The sequence below is a fragment of the Coregonus clupeaformis genome, chromosome 36, assembly GCF_020615455.1.
Source record: "Coregonus clupeaformis isolate EN_2021a chromosome 36, ASM2061545v1, whole genome shotgun sequence".
Classification (NCBI taxonomy): domain Eukaryota; kingdom Metazoa; phylum Chordata; class Actinopteri; order Salmoniformes; family Salmonidae; genus Coregonus; species Coregonus clupeaformis.
The window spans coordinates 12107462-12117875 of NC_059227.1; the positions used below are offsets into that span (position 1 = coordinate 12107462).

The window sequence follows — 10414 nt, forward strand, 5'->3', positions numbered from 1 at the left end:
ACAGTAATTATTACAACTTCCGGAGGACGTCCTCCAACCTATCAGAGCTCTTGTAGTAAGAACTGACATGTTGTCCACCCAATCAAAGGATCAGAGAATGAATCTAGTACTGAAAGCATAAGCTACAGCTAGCTAGCACTGCAGTGCATAAAATGTGGTGAGTAGTTGACTCAAAGAGAGCGAGACAATAGGTGAACAGTTTTCAACCAATTAATTTCTTGAAAAATGAAGGAGAAGCAAGAGAGAGAGATTTCGTCATTTTCTTTTCACTTTCAGTTTCACTTACTTAGCTAGCAAATGCAGCTGGCTAGTTTAGTTACTCAAACACCAGGCTCAAACAGAGGGATGCTATGTTAGGTAGCTGGCAATGGCTATCCAACACAACACTGGAACTCTTCTAAGTCAAGGTAAGCTTTTGGTTTTATTCATTTATTGCCACTGGGGCTGCCTGTCTAACTACTTACTGACTACCCATGTAGCACAAAACGTTCCTGGAACCTAAACCAACGTTGGACAGGTTGGGAAATGTTGTATATTGGTGTTGTAACAACGTTCTCGCAACATTGCTAAATAAACGTTTTAAAATAAATGTATTTGAAACATATTCCAAAGTTGCCAATAGGTTGAGATTTGGTGCTGTTTGACACGTATGAAATGGAACTCTTGGTCAACGTTTCTAAACGTTGTCAGGAGGTTTTAAAATGAACGTTTAAAAATAAATGTATTTGAAACCTATTCCAAAGTTGCCAATAGGTAGGGATTTGGTACTGTTTGACACATACGAAAGGGAACTCTTGGCCAACGTTTATAAACGTTGTCACTAGGTTTCAAAATGAACTTTTGCTTGCACTCCCATTGCCATAGAAACGCACATTTCCATCAATTTGTTTGCGGAATGCCGAAACGCGCGACCGCTTGCAGATAAGACGCTCTTTTCTAACTGTCACTTAAGTTAATTCACTGCAGTAACGTTGTCGTGTCACTTGGTAATTATTATATGTAATAACATGTAACATTAGCTTTTAATTATGTAATCAGTTTTGATGTTAGATTATTAAACAACTGAATGCCTGGAGTTAGCTAGCTAACGTTAAGTTAAGTATGTTAACGTTTTAGTACAAGGTAACGTTAGCTAACGTTAGCTTACCTAACTCAGTTGACTCACTTAACGTAATGTTAACGTTAGCTAAGTTGACTAACGTTAGAGTAAACTAGGCTTATTAACACTAACTTTACCGTTCTGCTAGTTAACCAGCCAGCTGACCAGCCGTAACGTTACCCCCTTGCCTTGTGTTCTTCGGATCATCATTCTCCTTTTGCCAAGTAAGTTACTGCTGCTTCGGATTTCTCAAGCCAAGCCCCGGGTGTGTTCGCTGACACTGACACATATGTTCCAATGTAATTTAGATCAAGTCACCTTGCATTGAAACATGGCAATCTCTGTTTTCTGTCTACAGTTACAGCCTGCCAACCAGCCAGTCAACGAACCAGCTGTAGCCCTTGGTAACTTACTCTTAGTAAGAGTCTTCCTCCTCCTCCAGCCAGCTAACATAAAGCGATTATCTGAATTATTTAAATGAATTAACCCACCAAATTACTCAACTAAGCACCCATAGCCACAGTGTATATTTCTCAAAGACACGACCAATACATTTAATTCAGGATATAATGGATAGTGCGAGAAAACGCTGCTACAACAGGAAATTGACCAAGTCCTTATGACATTTACATTTTAGTCATTTAGCAGACGCTCTTATCCAGAGCGACTTACAGTTAGTGAATACATATTTTTATACATTTTATTTTTTTCATACTGGTACCCCGTGGGAATCGAACCCACAACCCTGGCGTTGCAAACGCCATGCTCTATCAACTGAGCTACATCCCTGCCGGCCATTCCCTCCCCTACCCTGGACAACGCTAGGCCAATTGTGCGCTGCCCATGAGTCTCCCGGTCGCGGCCGGCTGCGACAGAGCCTGGATCTATGACTTAGACACATCAAACAAAATCAGAGAAAGTGACAATCATGGAGCCAACAATGATGATGATGGGGAAATCAGTGAAGGGGACATTCATGGAGCCGATGATGGGGAAATCAGTCAAAGGGATATTTATGGGGACTCAGATAATGACACAGTGATGGAATCCACTCTAAAAGAAGACTTAGCCTCTTGGCTTGTTGTGAATGATATAAAGCACACCGCAGCAGATGGTTTTCCCAAGATACTGAAAAAACATGGTGTTGATGATCTGCCATGTAGTGCACGTACACTGTTAAAAACTGATAAAAATGTGCGGGTCGAAATGAAGTCTGGCATTGACTATGTGTTTTTGGGAGTAGAGAACATGCTGAAGAAGATCTTATACAAGTGTCCCAGTTGCTTCACAGATGAGACTGAGTATTTGAATGTGTCTCTGAATGTTGATGGACTACCCCTATTCCAGAGCTCAAAAACCGTAACCTGGTCTGTGTTGTGTGGTGTCAACACTCCACCGATAGTTTTCCCAGTTTCACTGTCATGTGGAAATTCTAAACCGAATGATCTCGCCTTTCTTAATGATACCATACAAGAGATGAAGAAGCTTCAAGATGAGGTAATGGTTTATAGGGGCAGGCAAGTAAAAATCCTTCTGAGATGTGTAGTGTGTGATGCACCAGCCAGAGCCTTTAGAAGCTGTGAAATAGAACCATAACATTAAACTAATTCATACTTGGTCTGTACTGTGCTGTTAATGCCCGTGGATGACAATCAAGTACTTTTTCCCTTTCAGGGATTCCTGTGCTACTGGCCATCAACATGCATCTGTGTCATCCTCACACAACAACTGGTAAAAGTGTACCACCAATGTAGTTTGTCCATAATCAACCAAAAGTCACTGTGTCACTGTTACCCCAAATGTAATCATATTTGTCCAAATTTCTCAGATGCCGCTTTGCAAAAAAAGCAGAAAAAACCTCCAATGTGGAAAGCACTAGTGAAATGGAGGCACGACCACACACCATCCCAGCTCGATACCAAACTGGTTGTTATGATGACAGCAGCAGTAAGTTGATTATACACTGAGTATATTAACATATGTGTAGATCTGATGCTTATGACATGTTTTCTGTTTTGTTTTTGTATCTAGCAACTGATATAGATGAGTTCTTTATGGAACCCTGCTTTCCAGTGAAAACTTTACGTTTACCTCTACCGCCCAGATATTAGGACACAAATTAAGGTCTTATATGGAAAAATGATTTAAGATTTCACAACTAACAGAATTTTGGCCCAATGCAATGCCAAATAAATCATGCTTCTTGTGATTTTGTAATTACCCAAAGATATCCCGCAAAAAGGAAAGGTCTCCAAAGTGTCCAGTGCACCACAAACTGTGTCATGCAGTGAGTATTGAGAGGAACCAACGTTTTGGACAGTGACATATACTAAATACTACAAAAGTATGTGGACACCCCTACTAATTATTGAGTTCAGGTGTTTCAGCCACACCCATTGCTAACAGGTGCATAAATCCAGCTAAGCCTTTAGTTCCAGTGAAGGTCATTTTAACGCTACAGGATACACAGACATTTTAGACAATTGGGTGCTTCCAACTTTGTGGAAACAGTTTGGGGAAGGCCCTTTCCTGTTGCAGCATGACTGTGCCCCACAGACACACTCCAAAATGCATTTCAAATCTGAGGTGGAGTAGTATAGATCTAAAATGTGTCACTGTCCATTTATCTTTGGTGTTGACTGTAATAGAATATTGAATTCACATACCTGAGTTTTATCTAATCTTCTACAACTTCCTACAGGCCTACCAGCCAAAACAACAACTGGCGTAGTAGCGCCACCTGCAGCATCCAGTAAGAATTTTGCATCTCTGTTATAGTACATAGTCAACCTCCCTTAGTAGTGCCCAACAGTATCAACATTTACATTACATTTTAGTCATTTAGCAGACGCTCTTATCCAGAGCGACTTACATTATCTTTTTTTTTTTTTTTTTTTCATACTGGCCCCCCGTGGGAATTGAACCCACATCAACACATCCCTCTCTATTTTTCCCCTCAACCAAAACTGTTGTGTTTTTCTGAAATGTCACAATGCACTGTTAAGAATGAATTAATTGCTTTACGCTGAACCTCCTATCCATTCTCATAGATATCCAACAAAAGGAATCTGCATCCACAAGTGCTGTGCAGTCTCAGGAGATAATTGCAATGATGTCTTGTTAGTACTGTAAATGTTCATCTGTGATTTAACAGTGCTTTGGTCAAAATAGCAACTCCCCTTTAATCCTTTCTGCTAAAACAGCTTGTCTAGGACCCAATTATGTGTCTCCGTTCTAATCAATGATGTTGTCTTGTTAAGCCTTCCAGACAAAGGTACTGATGAAGCTAGACATTATAATTGAGAACCAGTAAGAGCAACTGAGGCTCCTTAATGCTACAAGGCCATCGACCACAGCTGAGAACCTCGACATTCTGCCATCACCGTTAGACTCTGTGGCTGACCTGAAGCTACTGTGTAAGCGGATCTCAACAGTGGAGAATTTTCGCAAACAATTGGTATGTTCTCACTGCATGTCACGATCGTCGTAATAAGTGGACCAAGGCGCAGCATGATATGCGTACATCTTTTAATGCGTACTTTGCACAATACAACAAAACGAAACGTGAAGTCCTCGGTCATACAACACAAACCTAAACGGAACAAGATCCCACAAAAGACAAGTGCACAACAGGCTGCCTAAGTATGGTTCCCAATCAGAGACAACGAGCCACAGCTGTCTCTAATTGGGAACCACCCCGGCCAACATAGAAACACATAAACTAGAACAAGAACATAGAAAACGAAACATAGAACCTAACACCCAGAAACTAACACATCTAAACTAACACCCTGGCTCAACATATAAAAGTCCCCAGAGCCAGGGCGTGACACTGCAAGTACTTCTTCAACACAAAAAGAGAAACACTGGCCGATAAAGTATTATAGGGCTACAACTGTAGGTCACATATTTTTCATTGTTTCTGTCAGACATAACAGTAATCAAATTCTCATTTACTCGACTAGACATCCTATCTCAGTATGTATGGGTCCAACACAGTGGGGAAGACTGAGGAGGATGATAGGGCGTATTGGGACTTTTAAGAGTCATGACAAATAGGTGCACAGTTATACCGGATACCCTAGTAGAACCTTTATTATTTATTGCTCAGAAGACAACCAGCATCTATTTACCCAGAATCCATTGGCCTCCTTGTCCTAGATCTACAGTATAATACCATATTGTGCTGCTTCACTACTAATTAAACTAAATTATGTGTTTCAATCTCATTCAGAGGCCTGCAGCAGATGCCACAAAGAGGCCAAAATCACTGAGTGTGAGACCGAAATCGGTGAATGCCTGAAGCATGCACCATTTAAGGAGGGGGGCAACAAATACAGATCAAAGTTAGGACAGGTGCCGTTCCACATCAGATATTTTGTGTTAATTAACAGTACACAACAGTAGCACAAGTGTTTTACTTACATGAACATGTTGTTCTTCATTGTAATTTCTCTGAATAATTCATTTGTATGATCGACTTCGTCGTAGCTCGCTAACACAACAGCTGGATGTTTAGCCTAGTCTAGCTAAATACCGTTGTTTACTTCACCACTATCCCAAAATGCTAGGTAACTTTCTGCTTCTGTAACGTTACTTGTCAAAATTGACACATCTGTCTCCAGAAAAGAAGAGAGTCGCAGATAAACAGAAAGAGCTCTGTGTGCCCAAATGGTGTGAGAGAGCACGAGCTGACTGTGCCCCTCAAATAAATGTTACTAGTCCAATGATGAGATCTAACACTGTTTCAGACCACAGCACCTGAAATAATGGAGAGAGACGGAAGCTTCAGCACGAGCCCAAGAGACAGAAGGAGCACAAGCACGGAGTCGACCCTAATGTTTTTTGACTAAAGAGGACATTTTGTAACTCAAGTGATTTTATTAAATGTGTCCAGTGGTAAAAAAAATAAAAAAGGGAAATACTAGGGAAATAGTAATGTAATTAGTTGCTAATCCAATTATAGTTCATCAAGAGTTAGTAATTAACAGTTTTATATTATTTCCTTGTTGGTTAAAAAATATATAGTTAAAATTTCCTGTCTTTATTAGTTGAAGCCATCGTCGCATATAACACCTATTACCAACGTTTGTCAACGTTTGTTAAACGTTGATGTTCATTAACATTTAAAAAGTAACTAATAGCCAACGTTGTAAATTACACTAATACCAATGTTTACCAAACGTTGCTAACACCTATGACAAATGTTTACGAAACTTAATCTGTCCCCTACACTTTAACCCAAACCGAACGTTTATCTGAATGCATTCAGAATGTTTAGACAACCAATCCAACACCTAAAAAAAAAAACTTTTATAAAAAAACGTATTTTTGCTACCTGGGTATACACTAACATTAGCACATGATTGTAGCGGGTTTACTAACACAGTTCTATTAGCTATGTTGACTAGGACTTTACTTTGGCTAATATGGGGTCAACGATGTAGGCTGTGTGTAGCGGTTTTGACATGGTTTGGAAAGGTTTTTTCGCCTGCTCACACAGCTGATGTGTTGTTAATTGAAGTCCACAAATGAAGGGAAAAGGTGAGAGGAGGAGAGTACATAGAGGCTAGAATGAATACAGCATGGCTGCTACATATGAAAGTGAACTGTGTTTATGCGTGATCAGGGGTGTATTCATTAACCAAATTCTGTCGAAAAACGTTTCTTAAACGGAAGCAAACGAAACGGATAAAAATAACTGAATTTGTCCAATAGAAACTCTCGTTTGCAACTGTTGGACTAATGATTACACCCTAGATAAGCTAGATGCAGGCAAGAGTGCAAGGAGGTATTGAATGTGCCACTGTCTGTCAATGTGTCTAAAAAAAAAATCTCTCGACCTGTGTGCACCTACGTTGTAAACTTTCATTAATAAGCAAGGTTGTAGCAACCTCATGATGGGTATAGGGAAAATTTGAGTATCATGTAGTAGCCTAAACCTATCAATGTTACATTGAACTGGGTGAATGGAATATGAATGACAGTCATCTAACATGCTGTAATAGAAATAAGGCCATGCTCATGAAATAAAAATCGTCCTCCCTCATCATAAACGGCACTGACCGCCACTGGTGGACAGAAACACTGAAAATAAACAACCAGAAACGCACTGTTAAGCTGGATACAGGAGCTGAGTGTAACGTCATGTCTGTGACAGAATGGCTCACATCAACACCATTATCCCAGAAACCCTAGACCCACTCCAATTTGCATGCCGCCCCAACAGATCCACAGATGATGCAATCTCTATTGCACTCCACACTGCCCTTTCCCACCTGGACAAGAGGAACACCTACGTGAGAATGCTATTCATTGACTACAGCTCAGCATTCAACACCATAGTGCCCTCCAAGCTCATCACTAAGCTATGGATCCTGGGACTAAACACCTCCCTCTGCAACTGGATCCTGGACTTCCTGACGGGCCGCCCCCAGGTGGTAAGGGTAGGTAACAACACATCTGCCACACTGATCCTCAATACGGGGGCCCCTCAGGGGTGCGTGCTCAGTCCCCTCCTGTACTCCCTGTTCACCCATGACTGCATGGCCAGGCACGACTCCAACACCATCATTAAGTTTGCCGACGACACAACAGTGGTAGGCCTGATCACCGACAACGATGAGACGGCCAGGTCTCTGACCTCCTCCCTATAGGCTGTGTGGTGCCAGGATAACAACCTCTCCCTCAACGTGACCAAGACAAAGGAGATGATTGTGGACTACAGGAAAAAAAAAAGAGGACTGAGCACGCCCCCATTCTCATCGACAGGGCTGTAGTGGAACAGGTTGAGAGCTTCAAGTTCCTTGGTGTCCACATCACCAACGAACTATCATGGTCCAAACACACCAAGACAGTCGTGAAGAGGGCATGACAAAGCCTATTCCCCCTCAGGAGACTGAAAAGATTTGGCATGGGTCCTCAGATCCTAAAAAAATTATACAGCTGCACCAACGAGAGCATCCTGACTGGTTGCATCACCGCCTGGTATGGCAACTGCTCAGCCTCCAACCAAAAGCACTACAGAGGGTAGTGCGTACGGCCCAGTACATCACTGGGGCCAAGCTTCCTGCCATCCAGGACCTCTATACCAGGCGGTCAGAGGAAGGACCTCAAAATTGTCACCCCATCTTTTTACGCTGCTGCTACTCTGTTAATTATTTATGCATAATCACTTTAACTCTACCCACATGTACACATTACTTCAACTACCTCAACTAGCTGGTGCCCCTGCACATTGACTCTGCACCGGTACCCCCCTGTATATATAGCCTCCCTACTGTTATTTTATTTTACTTCTGCTCTTTTTTTCTCAACACTTTGTTTTATTTTACTTTATTATAAAAAAAAATAATGCACTGTTGGTTAAGGGCTGTAAGTAAGCATTTCACTGTAATGTCTGCACCTGTTGTATTCGGCGCGTGTGGCCAATAAAATTTGATTTGATTTGATTCGAATTGAAAACGCTGAAAGTGTTTGACGTATTCTGGCCACCAGATGGCGCCAAATGGCAAGGAAACGCTCAAACACCAATACAAAGAGAACGTTTCTGAACTGGAATTTCAAGTGATGGAACAAGATGCACCTGCAATACTTGGAAGATCAGCTTGTCTACAAATGGGTTTAATACAGAGAATATTCAAGCTTGAACAAAAAACAGAGACTGATGAAGGGGAGGAGACAGGTTAAAGAAGGATGTTTAAGCCTTGAGACAATTGAGACATGGATTGTGTGTGTGCCCTTCAGAGGGTGAATGGGCAAGACAAAATATTTAAGTGCCTTTGAATGGGGTATGGTAGTAGGTGCCAGGCGCACCGGTTTGAGTGTGTCAAGAACTGCAACGCTGCTAGGTTTTTCACACACTCAACAGTTTCCCATGGACCATCTTCCCTCTTTATGTTTCCATCATATATGCTGATATATACTGAACAAAAATATAAACGCAGCAAGCACAATTTCAAAGATTTTACTGAGTTAGTTCATAAAAGGAAATCAGTCAATTGAAATAAATTCATTAGGCCCTAATCTATGGACTTCACATGATTGGGCTGGGGTGCAGCCATGAGTGAGCCAGGCCCAGGCACAGCCAATCAGAATTAGTTTTTCCCCACAAAAGGGTTGTATTACAGACAGAGATACTCCTCAGCACACCCCACCCCACCCCACCCTCCTCAGATGGTCCCGCAGGTAAAGAAGCTGGATGTGGAGGTCCTGGGCTGGCGTGGTTAGACATGGTCTGCAGTTGTGAAGCGGGTTGGACATACTGCCAAATTCTCTAAAACGACAGAGGCAGCTTATGGTAGAGAAATTAACATTCAATTATCTGGCAACAGCTCTGGTGGATATTCCTGCAGTCAGCATGCCAGCATGCCAATTGCATGCTCCCTCAAAACTTGAGACATCTGCACATTTTAGAGTGGCCTTATATTGTCCCCATCACAAGGTGCACCTGTGTAATGATCATGCTGTTTAATCAGCTTTTTGATATGCCACACCTGTCACGTGGATGGATTATCATGGCAAAGGAGAAATGCTCACTAACAGGGATGTACACAAATTTGTGCACAACATTTTAGAGAAATAAGCTTTTTGGGCGTATGGAACATTTCTGGGATTTTTTATTTCAGCTCATGAAACATGGGACCAACACTTTACATGTTGCGTTTTATATTTTTGTTCAGTGTATGTTTCCACCATATATGCCCATATAAAACATATAAGTAAAATTGCCATACAGTATATTACTTTTCTGTATGGGTTTGCAGTCAAAATTGCACTGATACGATGGGGAATAGCATGCTCGCTCTGCTGCAGCCTGCCTGCCAATGTCTGATTCTGTCCCATAAACCACATTTTTGACAACTGAATGGGAGCTCGCTTGCCTCCCATTTGATCATTCCAAATACATTTGATTCAGTATAGCTAGTCAGTCACATGTATTGCTAGCTAACCAAATGCAATCCCTTAGCTGTAGCCACCGAAGTTTCCAAAAAAAAATTCGGCCACTCACACCCACTCGTCCAGGTGATGGCATGACATCCTCCCAGCAGCTAGCTAGCTAAGGCTCCATGTTTTAGCTTGCTAAATACATAAATAGGTATGCTAGCCTATTAGCCACGTTATGATTTGTGATCATTGCCCTTGCTATTTTGATTGTGTTGAGATTCCCAGCCTAACTTTCGTCCGTTTTGGTCCAACATATCGAGTGAGTGACAAACAGTGCATCACCCAAATGGCTGGAGGCAGCAAACAATGTACTAGCTGTGATTTAAAACCTGATAGAAACCTTTTATTAGACTACCAAGGAATGTATTG

General features: G+C 41.6%; 1 long non-coding RNA gene across 7 annotated transcripts; it reads left to right on the top strand.

The window, feature by feature from the left end:
- Nucleotides 1–368: 368 nt before the first annotated feature.
- On the top strand, nucleotides 369–6032 carry LOC121552916. 7 transcript variants are annotated; one of them, XR_005997330.2, is made up of 10 exons: nucleotides 697–986; nucleotides 1248–1323; nucleotides 1458–1517; nucleotides 2774–2830; nucleotides 2928–3046; nucleotides 3131–3223; nucleotides 3327–3386; nucleotides 3801–4515; nucleotides 5334–5455; nucleotides 5851–6032. It is a non-coding gene; the product is annotated as an uncharacterized LOC121552916 (long non-coding RNA). The 7 variants fall into 7 exon arrangements; XR_005997331.2 differs by having other exon boundaries at nucleotides 698–986; nucleotides 3801–3851; nucleotides 4150–4515; nucleotides 5334–6032; XR_005997333.2 differs by lacking the exon at nucleotides 697–986 and adding an exon at nucleotides 369–407 and having other exon boundaries at nucleotides 5334–6032.
- The last annotated feature ends 4382 nt before the right edge of the window (nucleotides 6033–10414 follow it).